The following is a 12,996-nucleotide window of genomic DNA, read 5'->3' as shown; positions in this document are numbered from 1 at the left end:
GACATAGAAAACATATTTACAAAAACAAACTGGTCGAAAATAAAAATAAAAAATGGTGATTCCAGCCTAATGTCAGGCTTCAGCAAATACACAGCTTTTCAGGCAATAGACCTTCAATCCAGGCAGAGCAGCAATTCAAAGATTTATTTCAGAAAGTCAGTGATTTCAGCAAGGCTGGAATACATGACTGGGGGAGAGTGGATACATTTATAGGGCTGACACAATAGGGTTACAGGAACAAAGAGACAATGTAGTCGTTACCGGCAGGAAACGACTACATTGTCTCTTTGTTCCTGTAAAACTGAAACAAACAATCATGAGCAATCAGTGGAGGAGATGGCTTTGTGCGCGGGACCCGATATCAGATCGGAGATTTATACGGGCGGGTCCCAATACAATTGTAAATCCCTGGCCGGAGCTCGTGTGCAAAATGGGGGGTGGTGGAAGGAGTGCACGGAGAACTCCATTTTGTTTGCGGGGAAGCCATCTTGTTTGGACACGGAGCTGTCTGAAGCCCTATCTGACAGTTACCCAGATGTCCTTGTTGAATTGCATTTTGTTCATATCTGCCCACTTTTCCAATGTGTTTAGCTCTCATTGAATTCTATCTCTATCTTCCAGGGTGTTCACTACTCCTCCCAATTTGGTGACATCTGCAAATGTGATGAGTAGTTCCTCCACCCCCTCATCCAGATCATTTATAAAAATATTGCAAAGAACCGGGCAGAGAACCTAACTCTGTGGCACCCCACTGGACACCTCCCTCCATTCAGATGAAATGCCACCGACAACTACTCTTTTGAGTGCGGTTCTGCAACCAGTTCCCTCACCCCCTAACTATCCTAGGGTCTGGTCTGCAGTCCTCTAGTTTACCCATCAGAACATCATTCTAACTATTCTAATAATAATGCTTCAGGTGGTTGTTTTACCTTGCTTTTGTTAATGTTTCTTTCTCTCTTTCCCCCAATATCCCTTTTTCAATTTCTGTATCCTATATTTAAAAAGCCCTGACCTGGATGGCCCAGGCTAGCCTGATCTTGTCAGATCTCTGAAGCTAAATAGGGTCGACCCTGGTTAGTAATTGGATGGGAGACCACCAAGGAATACCAGGATCACTATACAGAGGAAGGCACTGGCAAACCACCTCTGTTAGTCTCTTGCCTTGGAAACCCTATGGGGTCGCCATTAATCGGCTGCGACTTGACGGCACTGTACACACACACACTTATTTAAAAAACTAATAAAAACTCATAATGGAGTTCTCTGTTCATCCACATTGGCTTCTTGGATCCTCTACCATGTTTCCTTCTTGTTGGAATAGCGATGGCTTGTGCTTGCAAGAGCTCCCTTTTTAGGAGAGCTTCACCCTTCACTTGCTCCTTTCCCTTCCAGCAGTCTTGCCCATGGAATAATTCTCATCATGCCTCTGAGTTTATTAAAGTCTGCCCTACTAAAATATGGCTATGAACTTCCTTGGTCCCCATGCAGAATGTTCCAGTGCAACTCCAGACTGGTAAATGGATGGGTCGATGTTGGCTCAGTAATTACACTGGGTTCCCTAAGAGGTGAATTCCAGTAATTGGGAATCCAGCCATCTAATAAATAGGGTTCAATAAACGCATAGATTACTTCACAACTGTGTCTCTGCTTCAATGAGAGGGGGCTCACAAGGGCACTAGTCTGTGCTCTGGCAAGAAGGGAGAAGGCAGAGGCTCTGCTGCATTTACAATTCTCCTGATCACATATACCCAAACCAGAGATCCTGTTTTGGGAACAGGTGTCAAATTGAGATGACGAGAGGAACTGCTAGGCAAACCAGAATGAGTCAGTCCTCAACGTGCTCAAATGTGAAACTGATGATCTACTAACCAGTATGTATGTTGCTAAAATCAGTCTCTGTAACACAGGACTACCTGTTACACCAATTTCTAAAAAAAGGGCCCAGAGGGGATCCAGGGAATTACAGGCCAGTTAGCCCAAGATCTGTTCTGCGTAAATTAAAGGAACTGTCATTAATCAAGCACATCGAGGAAACAGGCCTGCTGACGAAAATTTAGCATGACTCTGTCTCACCAAACTTCTTTGATTGACAAGCACGTGGGTAAGATTGATCCAGTAGACATGGACTTCCAAGAGGCTTTTGACAAGGTACCTCACCCAAGACTCCTGAGCAAGCTAAACAGATAACTTCTATTTTTCCTATTTTTCCATGTGCTATAGAGGCATAGGGGCCTAGTGGTTTGCAACTTTCTCAGTTATTCAGTAGACTTGCAATTTTTCTTATAGAAAATAAAGATACTTATAATTTTAAATGGAATAGTACAATTTATATAGAAACCTATAAATTATGTTCATGTTATTAAATCAGTAAGAGAAGCTTACATTTGATAGGTAAGTATTGTATATATTTAAGTTTTGACTAAAATTTCCATTTTTTCCCCCACAGAAACTCACACAGAAAACCCTGGACTAAAACTTTTTTCTGTGGCTCCAAAATTTCTGGAAATGTTCCATCTCTAGTAGGAAAGGGATTGAAAATAAATCAGCAAATATTGTAATGCCCTTATATAAATCTATGGTGCTGGCTGACCACTGTGGGAAACATGCCGACTAGGTGGACCACTGGCCGGGCACTTCTGATGTTCCTCGGAGCAGTCGAGTGTACTGGAACTTGGGTGGCTGACAAACACTGCCATTTTCCTATTTATTCAATGTAATAAACCTTGGTGCAGATTTTTACCCTCCAGTCACCACACTGTTTGAGCCTGGCAATGAAATTTAGAGAAATCATGAACAAGTCTTGGGCTATGTGCAAGTTTTTTTCTTGCAGTCGGAGCCCCTGTTCCTGTTCTTCAGCCTAACTGAAGAACCTCTCTTGCCTTTCCGGGGCTCAGAATGGTGACATAGATATGTATTAAAAATTTGCTCCCAGGGTAAGCACAGCCCAGGAATAAGGAAGCACTGAAATAGAGGAAATGCAAATGAGAGTAACACCCAGATGGTAAGAGCAAGCGTGAACAAACTGAAACACTGAGAACTGGGGCAGGCAGATGCCTAAAGAACTCATTAAGTATTCCTGGCAACTGTGCATACAGCATCACAAAATGATGTCTGTTGACCTTATGGACTGGAAACAACTGTTTCATGTTAAGGAGAATATTACTCTAGAAAGGCACAGTCTACTGAGAAATTCTCCTATTGAAGTATGATACACACTATTATTTAGCTCTCTCGTTGCAACTCAGGAGACTGTCACAATGGGTTTCTACAGTAATTCCTTCTCGTGTGGACACATTCAATAGCACTGCTAAGGAATGTCTTCCCATGTGGATGAAATATGACCCCAGTTTCAAAGTTTAATGGCACAGGTTTTTTTAATGTGCATGTTAAATACTGTACTGATGGAAGGAGGAAGTGGAGAAATGTTAATCAGCTATGTTAATTTTCAGGACCTGCGCCTTCAGCACTTCACTGCTCTTTAATATTAATTGTGGTTGCACAACATGAACTTTCTAAGGGCCCAACTATACCTTCCATTGTTTCTGGCTCCACTCCTTATCCTGTGAAGCTAGACACCCACTGCGAGCTCTGTGTTGAAATTTAATTCTCAGGTGTGTGGGGTCAAGATTTGAATGAGGACCAGGGTGTGCAAGTGGAGGGGAATGACGGTTCCCCCCTGCTCGGTTGTCCAAACAACCTGAAGCAACTCCTGGATGTTGCTGTTTGCTGTGTTGGGGAAACATATGTGACATAACTTATTAATGAGTGGGCAGCAAGGCTTAGTTTATGGAAGGGCGCACCAGGATTCAGGCCTGGCATGTGTTCTCAATGCCAATAACTGACATGTAAAAGCGCCAATGAGAAGATGGAGTCTGTTTTATGACTGAAAACGTATGGAATGTCCCCATGTTGTAGATATTAGTCCAAAGTGCTTCCATATCCATGGTTTTTGTTTCTAGATGGACTTGGACCCAGACGTCTCTTTTTCTATACATTAAGTCCTGCTTGGCAGAATGCACAGATTCATCTTTTAACGGCCCCTTGGGCATCAGGACAACTCTCAGCAAAGGTCAAGATAGTTGCATCAGCACTTGTGGCTACCACCTCTGATTAAAATCTGAAACGCAAAAAAGACACTGGAAAATACTAGAAAATGATGTTGCCCATTCTTGTAATAATTATAATGCCTACAGCTCGTGATCAAAACAAATCAGATGCCAAATGATGTTGAGATTCAACAGTCAACACACAACAGAGACATGATGTCTACCAATGCACTATGCAACACATTCGAAGGAGGCATGATGTGCCCAGGTACATGTAATGGGGAGCCGGCTTGCCTCACCATAGCCGAGGATTCCCAGACGCCACCCGCAGCTCTAGGCCAATCTCACGGCATTCACATTAGTTAACCCCTGGTTATGCAGACAGGTAAGAAAAATCTGGGAACGCTCTCTCAGATGCCGTAGGAAGGGATGTGAAGATCTAACTCCATGGAAAATGTGACCGAGTGACTTTCACGGGAAACATTGCCCAAGGAAAGCCCTGACTGCTGCTGTGACTACAGGGTCAAACTAGACATTACTGCCCCCCACACACACAAGCTGGGCCTGGTTTCCCCTGGTCCATCTCTCATTCTTGTTTGCCAGAAAGCAGCTGCACGGTGCCTAATTTTCCAACCACTGCAAGGGCTTTTTGTCCAGATCAAGGCTGCAGTTGGGATTGCACTGAGCAACTCAGACAGCTGCTGAACAAGTTTGTGGTTGCCCATTTGCTAGAAGGCAACTCACAGCAGATCAAGGGATCAGCTGGGAATTAGGTCCTGATCCATCCTCCCTCAGCATCAGGGAGAGGAGAAAGAACTTTTTCCTTCTCTCAAAGCTGGGCTGGGAGGAAAGTGACACTTTTGAGCTGAGCATTGCAAAAGGGAGAGGAGAAAGGGCCTTCCTCGTCTGTTCTCTGAGGCCAACTGACAGCTGGCAGTGGGAAGAAGAGAAGGAAATCAGCTGAGCTGCTGATCATTCCGCTCCCCCCCCCCCCCCCGCCGCCCCAATTCACTGCATCTCAGCCAGTCTGGGAGGCAGGAAAGTTTCCAGTGTGGGATATGAGAAGACCATCTAGTTGATCAGCTGGGAGTTGGCTCCTGACCCTCCTCCCCCCAAAGCTGGCTGAATGAAGAGCAGCATTTCCTCGGCAGGAGACCAGAGGACATTTTCCAGCTGATTCCTCACTAGCAGGACTTCTGATGGCTGCAAGTTGCCTGCTCCTATGAACAACACAACACAGGTTGTGAACAGCCCATTGATGATTGAAGCCTGACCCCCACTTGCAAACGAGGTGAGCTGAACTGGCTGGTATTTGAGCATCCCTATTTTAGGGTGACGCCCTGCAAACTGGTAAGACCAACAGCTGCCTGCAGCTGGCGGTTGCATTGGTGGATTCACTTCTCCATAAGGCTACTAGGTCCAGGCCTACATTCTGCTACAGGGTGTTGGATCCTGCTTTGCACGTTGAACTGACTTGTCTGCCGCCAGACAGTGCTGGATATTCCTGGTCATCACACACCACAGCAAGCAGGCAGGAAACCCGTGGGCCCTCCTGGTCCCGTCATCGGGAGCATCAGAAAGTTCCCCTGCCGAAGAAGAAGAAGAAGAGTTGGTTTTTATATGCCGACTTTCTCTACCACTTAAGGCAGAATCAAACCGGCTTACAATCACCTTCCCTTCCCCTCCCCACAACAGACACCCTGTGAGGTAGGTGGGGCTGAGAGAGTGAGACTAGCCCAAGGTCACCCAGCTGGCTTTGTGTGTAGGAGTGGGGGAACCAACCCGGTTCACCAGATTAGCCTCCGCTGCTCACATGGAGGAGTGGGAAATCAAACCCCATCCACCGCTCTTAACCACTACACCACGCTGGCTCTCCGAGAACCTGAGAGCCTGTTCCAAAGCCCATTCTGAACCAAAGCTGTTCCAGGGTTCTTTCTCATTGCTGCTTCTAGACACATCCTCATGTGAAATCAAGTAATGTGTTCTCTTTCAAGAACTCTTCAGCAGAGTACTATATAGTGTTTGAATGTGTGGTGTTAATAACCATCCTTTCCACCCATTAAACACATTTTTAAATGAATTGTATGTGAATAAATGAGGCAAATGTTCTCCCATAGTTTGTGTGTAGCCTCCACCATCCCTCGGGCGCCACGTTGTGTCCTTCATGCCAGGCCTCAAAACAAGGAGTCTGCGTAGTTTTAAACAGGAGCACCGTTTCATGTTGTTGTTTTACTACATGTTGTTTTTCTGGGGAGCTGCAGTTTTCTCTGCTGCATCCCAGTGGGAGGAGCATCACGAGATAGAGCAAGTGTGCCTTTAGGCCTGTGGTCGCAGTGTGTTCGTACCCTAAGGCCAGCCACATGCCATGCGAGACATGGCAACATCTAAGAAGATGCACATGTGACCCTGTGGCATGGCTTATTTGGCACTGGTGTCACTGACAGGGTCCCCCCACATATATCTACCATTTGTGACAACGTAAGAATTATCATATTTTTATTCTGAGCACACAGGGCACACCCCTCTTTGGCTGCATCCCCCCAGGGGTGTGAAAATGAGGCCTCTGCCATATGGCTGTGGCAGCATGGGGGGGGAGACAGGAAGAAATATCCTCCCCCTGTTTCCATACAGCTCGCTACTGCCCCCCCCCCGCTTGTCCTGCTGTTTCTGTGCAAAGAATGTGGTGGCCATTTCCCCAGGACCCCCTTGAGCCAGAGGGCCCCCCCCTTTCCCTTCACTTTCCTGTTCCCTATTGAGCTACACTGTAGCAGTGCAGTGCTTGAGCAATGGGGGGGGGGAGAGAAATCCCTTTAAATGGCTGTGTGTGTGTGTGTGTTGAAGCTTAGCTCCACCCACTTCCCCGTGAGAAGTGTGGGGGTGCATCCCAATGGATGCTCTGTTTGCAGCCACCCCACTTCTTTCCCCCTTAGCTTTGTAGAAACTGAGCTTTATATTTTCTGTGGGGTAAAGGGGGCAAAAGTGAGCCAAGCACGTCATGGGCAGACTGGCTTGATGCTTTTAGTGTGCCACCAGGGGTGGGGGTGGGGTGCAGAATCCCCACATGGAAGCAGCCTTTGCCAGTGTTGTGTAGAAAAAAACACACCATCAATTCCTTCCCCCTTTCATGCTCAGGGATACAAGCAATTCTTTAAACTGCCAAATGACTTGAATTCCACATGCAATGCAAACACATCTTGGAGACCCAAAGACAGAAGCCCTAGCGTTCCTTTGAAAGGATGTCTGGAGTTCACAGAAAGCCAGAAGGGCCAGAGCTATGGGAACCAAACTTAGCCCTTCTGCTGCCATGTCTTGAAGCTATGCTGGCAACAAGGAGTCTGCTTCAGCATAATGTAATGCTGACACCAGGCACCACTCTGCCAGGGTAGAAATAAGACTTGGGTGGTGTCAGAGGCACAGTGGGGGTGGGGCGGGGGGGGAGAGCAGTTTTTGGGATCTGAAGCTCTTAGACCAGGATTATGCCTTCTGCAATGTCATAGAATCCTAGAGTTTCTGCTGCTGACTCCCTTCTCTATATAAGAAATCCAGACAGAGCCAAAGCATCCCCAAACAATGTCTGTCCTGCTCTGCTTTAGACCTCCAGAGAGGGGGGAGTTTGTCCTCATGTTCAACCAAAATCTGACTTTCTGTAACTGACTCCCATGAGCTGTGGCCTTGCCCCCTGCCACAACAGAGAAGAAGTCTTTGCTCTCTTCCATGCCACAGCTTTCAGGTCTTTGAACAGCTCTATCAAGTGGTCTCCTCTCTTCCGTGTTCTCTACCATAGGCTAAACATTCCCCTTTCCTCCAGCCTTTCCTCATTGTCTTTGTTTCTAGACCCTGATCATCTTCCTTGCCCTCCTGTTGGTAAAAGTGGATTCTTTAATAGCAATAGAACATGTGTTAAGAACTGTTGTATTTGGCTGTTCATAGAATCATAAAATCATAGAGTTAGAAGGGACCACCAGGGCCATGGAAATCTCTAGTGTATGGATCCCTTCGATCAGTTCATCTTGATGATTGTTGAGACGACCTTGGGAGTTGTGAAGGCCTTCATGTGCTCTTGACTCTCTCATGGCTGTTAAAATCATGTAAGGAGCTGATTAATCAGGCTCTGATGTCCATAATAGATCAGTCACAGACTAAAGGAGATGGATCTTCACCCGCTATTTAACAACCATTACTTGAGTAGAATGTTGTGGCCAAATATTGTCTGGTCTCTAATCTTCCTTTATTGAGCAAGATGATTGGGAACCTGGTGATGGGGAAGCTCCAGGTCTCCCCAGATGATGCACTGCTTTAGCCAGGGGACAGAGATGACATTTGTGGCTTTGGTGCTTTAAAAAAAAAATATTTAAAAAATAAATGTAAACAGAACAGGGAAAAATAAAAAAATAGAAACCATATCACAACAGCAATTACAATGACATTAAAAAATAAGAAAAAGTATACATATAATATTAGAACGATCTCCACTTGAATGCCGACAGTGGCTGTGCTTCTTTTTTGTTAGATTCATCAGCAGCCTTTGATATGGTGGGACCTTTCCATCCCAATGAGGCATAAGTGGTGTGCTTTGAAATACAGCCTGTTTCTCTATGTTGGTTTAATTACTTAATAGCAATATTTTGGACATATAACATTTATGTGATATTTATGTACAAGAATAATAATTTTTTTTTGGTCAAAATCAGGTGGTATACAACCTCTCCAAAATCTGCTCAAGGTGGCTAAAAAAGAACAAAAGTGAATAATAAAAGATACACATTTAAAACAATGCATAAATACAAAAACCTCTAAGCAATTCATGTGTATTGCTGCTTTCCAGAAGCTTCAGTGTTGGGATGATCCTTCTGCCCGTCCATGGGCTGTGTTCCGTCTGCGTGTTAACAGCCTCCTTCCTTTGTGTGAGATGCTGTTGGTGGCAGCACGTTGCCAGGTTTCATTTGTTTGGTTATACTGAGGAAACCTGGCTCCAGCATTTACAATCATCTGGCAGGCTAACTCCAGTGCTGCCACGAAACCATTAATGTGACCTCATGTCTCTGCAATGAAAATGAACCTGTTCAACAAGAATGGTAGGAAGCGATGGGATATGCGTCACCTGGAAAATACTGCATTTCAGACAGCAGGCTTAGAACAATGTTGGGTTTCTGCTTCATGAAACTGCCACAGTTTAACTGAGATCCTGTTTCTCAGATGAAAGATCTTTGAGAAATTCTTATTCAGATGTCAACCATGGCATCTCTGCTCAGGAGCAGCAACGGGCATTTATATTTTCATATTGACAAGTAGTCTTTTTTTTTCTTAGCCAGTGTGGTGTAGTGGTTAAGACCAGTGGACTCTAATCCAGGTTTAATTCCCCACTTCTCCACATGAGCGGTGGACTCTAATCTAGTGAACTGGGTTGGTTTCCCCACTCCTCCCCATGAAGCCTGCTGGGTGACCTTGGGCCAGTCACAGTTCTCTCCAAACTCTCTCAGTCCCACCTACCTCACAAGGTGATTGTTGTGGGGAGAGGAAGGGAAGGAGATTGTAAACTAGTTTGATTCTCCTTAAAAGGATGCGAAAGTCGGCATATAAAAACCAGCTCTTGTTGTTGTTGTTGTTGTTGAACTTTAGGTGGGAAGTTAAAAGTTGCTCTTCTGAAAGAGTTCTGCACAAAGCCTGGTATCCCTTAAGAATTTCAGGCTTGGATCCTCCAATATATTGTTCCCCTTGCCCTTCCCTCTGCCGCTAGTACCTCCAGATATGTAAAGGCTCCTTCAAAAATGAAAACCTTGCACTTGTGGGAGCGCCAGCAGCAGAGGAAAGCTGGAGGGAAATACAAGGAGAACAATGTAATGGGATCCAAGCCAAAGTGAGGGGGGCTTCAGAGGTCCTCTGGGCGCAGGAGTGACTGTCACGCCGCAAGGGCCACGTCTACATGGCAAACTTATACTCGTCTTAGCAAAGAGCAGGAGTCCAGTAGCACCTTAAAGACTAACTAAACTTCTGATAGGGTGTGAGGTTTCATGAGTGGCAGCTCACTTCTCACAAAAGCTCATACTCTACCAGAAATTTTGTTCTTTGCTCTTTTCCACTGCTACAGACAGGCTGACACAGCTCATCGTCATGATTTATACTGGTCTTGTAGCCGTCTGACGGTCATGACCACACCCCCGACTTCTGAGCATTGCAGTTGGGTGCTGGGGCTGAGAACTCACTAGGCTGATGGTCCCTATCAGATTGCAGGGTTCTTGAAGGGGGGGGCAGCAGAGTGCCCCGGATGTTTTTGACAAGCACTGAGAGATCACGTGCATATGATAATCTAGCAGGGATGTGCACAAAAATTGAACTGGATTTGTTAAAAATGTTTGGATTTTTGTTTGGAGCCATTGTGTATTTGGGTGATGTTCCCAAAGTGCACGTGAATGGGCAAAAATATATGTATCAAGTTACTGCCACCCTCGCCCTCTGTATGTGTGTCTGTTGACTCAGGGGGCAACGTCTTAGCTGTTTCCTCCCATCTTCAGGGCAGGCGGGCTGCCCATCGCCGGTGGAGGCAGCAGGGACAGTTCCAGGTGTTTGAAGGCCCTGGGCAAGAGAGTATAGCTGGGCCATGCTAAAACACACAATAACAACAACAAACAGAAGCAACAAGACATGTTGGATTTATTGGGACTAAAAGTTACATCAGAGAAGGAAGGCAGCATGGTGTAGCCCCAGTCTCATCAGATCTCAGATGCTAAGCAGGGTCGGTACTTGGATGGGAGACCACTAAGGAAGACTCTGCAGAGGAAGGCAATGGCCTTGGGGCCACCTCTGCTTCTCACTGGCCTTGGAAGCCCCTTGCTGGGGTCACCATAAATCAGTTATGACTTGATGGCACTTTATACACACACACAAATCACGTTTAGATTTTGAATTTCATTTTAAAAATTAATTTCCTCAGGATTTTGATAATAGATCTGCAATTTAAAATGTGATCTCAGGTTTTAGTAATCCCAAGATGTACAATGTGTCAGAAGATCTCCTTTTTGTGTGTGTACAAAACTTGGAGCTTCCCCAAGTACAACCGAGCCCATCTCAGCTCTGTGACCCCTTTTCACCATTAAAGGCAGGACCTTCACCAGTGGTGCACTTAGGTGGTCCTGGCGGCCCAATCAAGAGTTCTGGCAAGGCAGCCCACTATCGCTGATGCATTTGGGTGGGCCGCCCAATCAAGGGGTCTGGCAAGGAACCCCACCACAAGCCCATCTCCAGTGGTGGGCTGGGTGGTCCTGATGGCCCAATCAAGGGGTCTGGCAATGCATCCTGCTCTAAGCCTACCACCAATGGTGGCCTTGGGTTGGCCGCCCAACTAAGGGGTCCAGCATGGAGTCCTGCCCAAAGACCACCACTGGTGTTGGGGTTGGGTGGTCCTGACAGACCCATAAGGGAGTCCAGCAAGGCGAACCATGTTGGCTGTGCTGTGCTGGTGGTGGGGGCTTAGGAAAATAGCCTAATGGAGCCCTTTGGGCTACACCACCACCTTTTTTGACAGTTCAACTTTGTGCCACAAAAAGGTGGTGTTCCCAGACCCAAACAGCTCAGGGAGAGGAGTAAAGCCGCCTTCGCCTCCTGAACCACCCCCTTTTACACTGGCACAGAGCCCTGCACGAAAGATATATTTGCATGGGGAAGCTGTGCAGCTGCACCAGCACATAAACATGGCACAGCTGCATGGGAGCTCTGCACTGGCATGAATGGCACAGATGGTCCTTATGCTGGCATATGTCAGTTCATCCCCTATGGCCCTTCGCTCCCCCTTACGATTGCGCTGTTAATAGCACTGTGGTCAGTGTTCCAAACTGGTGCTTCAGCATCTACATCTCACACCCCATCTTGGTCCCTGCTCAGAACCAAGTCCAGAGTCACCACGGTTGGCTCCACGACCAGCTGTTCCAACGCACAGCCTCTTCTGATATCTAGGAACCTTGTTTGCAAGCATGACTCAAAAGCACATTTGCACAGTCAATGTGAGGGCATAGAATCATAGAGTTGGAAGGGACCACCAGGGTCATCTAGTCCAACCCCCTGCACAGTGCAGGAAATTCACAACTACCTCCCCCCACATCCCCAGTGACCCCAACCCTCCCCCTGCCGTGCAGGATCCGACAATCAAAGCACTCCCGACAGGTGGCCTTCTAGCCTCTGCTTAAAGACCTCCAAAGATGGGGATTCCACCACCCTCCGAGGCAGCACATTCCACCGTCATGCAGTATTACAACATTTTCTGCTTTAGTCAGCTCCATTATAGTCAGCGTGGTGTAGTGGTTAAGAGCGGTGGTTTGGAGTGGTGGAGTCTGATCTGGAGAACCTGGTTTGATTCCCCACTCCTCCACATGAGCGGCGGAGGCTAAACTGGTGAACTGGATTTGTTTCCCCACCCCTCCACACGAAGCCAGCTGGGTGACCTTGGGCAAGTCACACTCTCTCAGCCCCACCTACCTCACAGGGTATCTGTTGTGGGGAGAGGAAGGGAAGGAGATTGTAAGCCGGTTTGCGTCTTCCTTAAGTGGTAGAGAAAGTTGGCATATAAAAACCAGCTCTTCTTCTCCTTCTTGATATCTGCCTCATGGTTTTGATCAGGTGGCTGGTGGTACACTTCCTACTGTGAGGGCCATGTGTCTCTGACTCCCCTTCCCCTTCTTCGTATCCTCTATCTCCGTCCCTTTGAACTCGTAAAAGCAATTCACACCTCCCCATGCCTTCCTGGGCCCCGGCGCCTCATCTGCCTTTCCCAGGTGCCGCTCTTGCCCCCCCCCTGCTGCGCTTCCTGCATGCACTCCCTCGGGCCAAATACGGCCTTGAGGATCTGATAGTCCTAACAGTCTCTCTGGGACCCGTTTGATGTTTTGTATTGCACCAATCTGTCTTGTAACTTCCCACAACAGAAGTGTGAACCCCAGTGCCCTGTAGTAGATATATT

General features: G+C 46.8%; 1 protein-coding gene across 1 annotated transcript in view; it reads right to left on the bottom strand.

Moving 5' to 3' along the window:
• AREG (amphiregulin) overlaps positions 1–12,996 on the bottom strand; it is a 74,876-nt gene that overhangs the window by 586 nt on the left and 61,294 nt on the right. The gene's annotated exons all lie outside the window — the stretch shown is intronic.

This window comes from Euleptes europaea, chromosome 18 (genome assembly GCF_029931775.1).
Source record: "Euleptes europaea isolate rEulEur1 chromosome 18, rEulEur1.hap1, whole genome shotgun sequence".
Taxonomy (NCBI): Eukaryota; Metazoa; Chordata; class Lepidosauria; order Squamata; family Sphaerodactylidae; genus Euleptes; species Euleptes europaea.
Note: the sequence above shows the minus strand (reverse complement) of the source record. Positions and strands in the feature narration are given on the sequence as shown.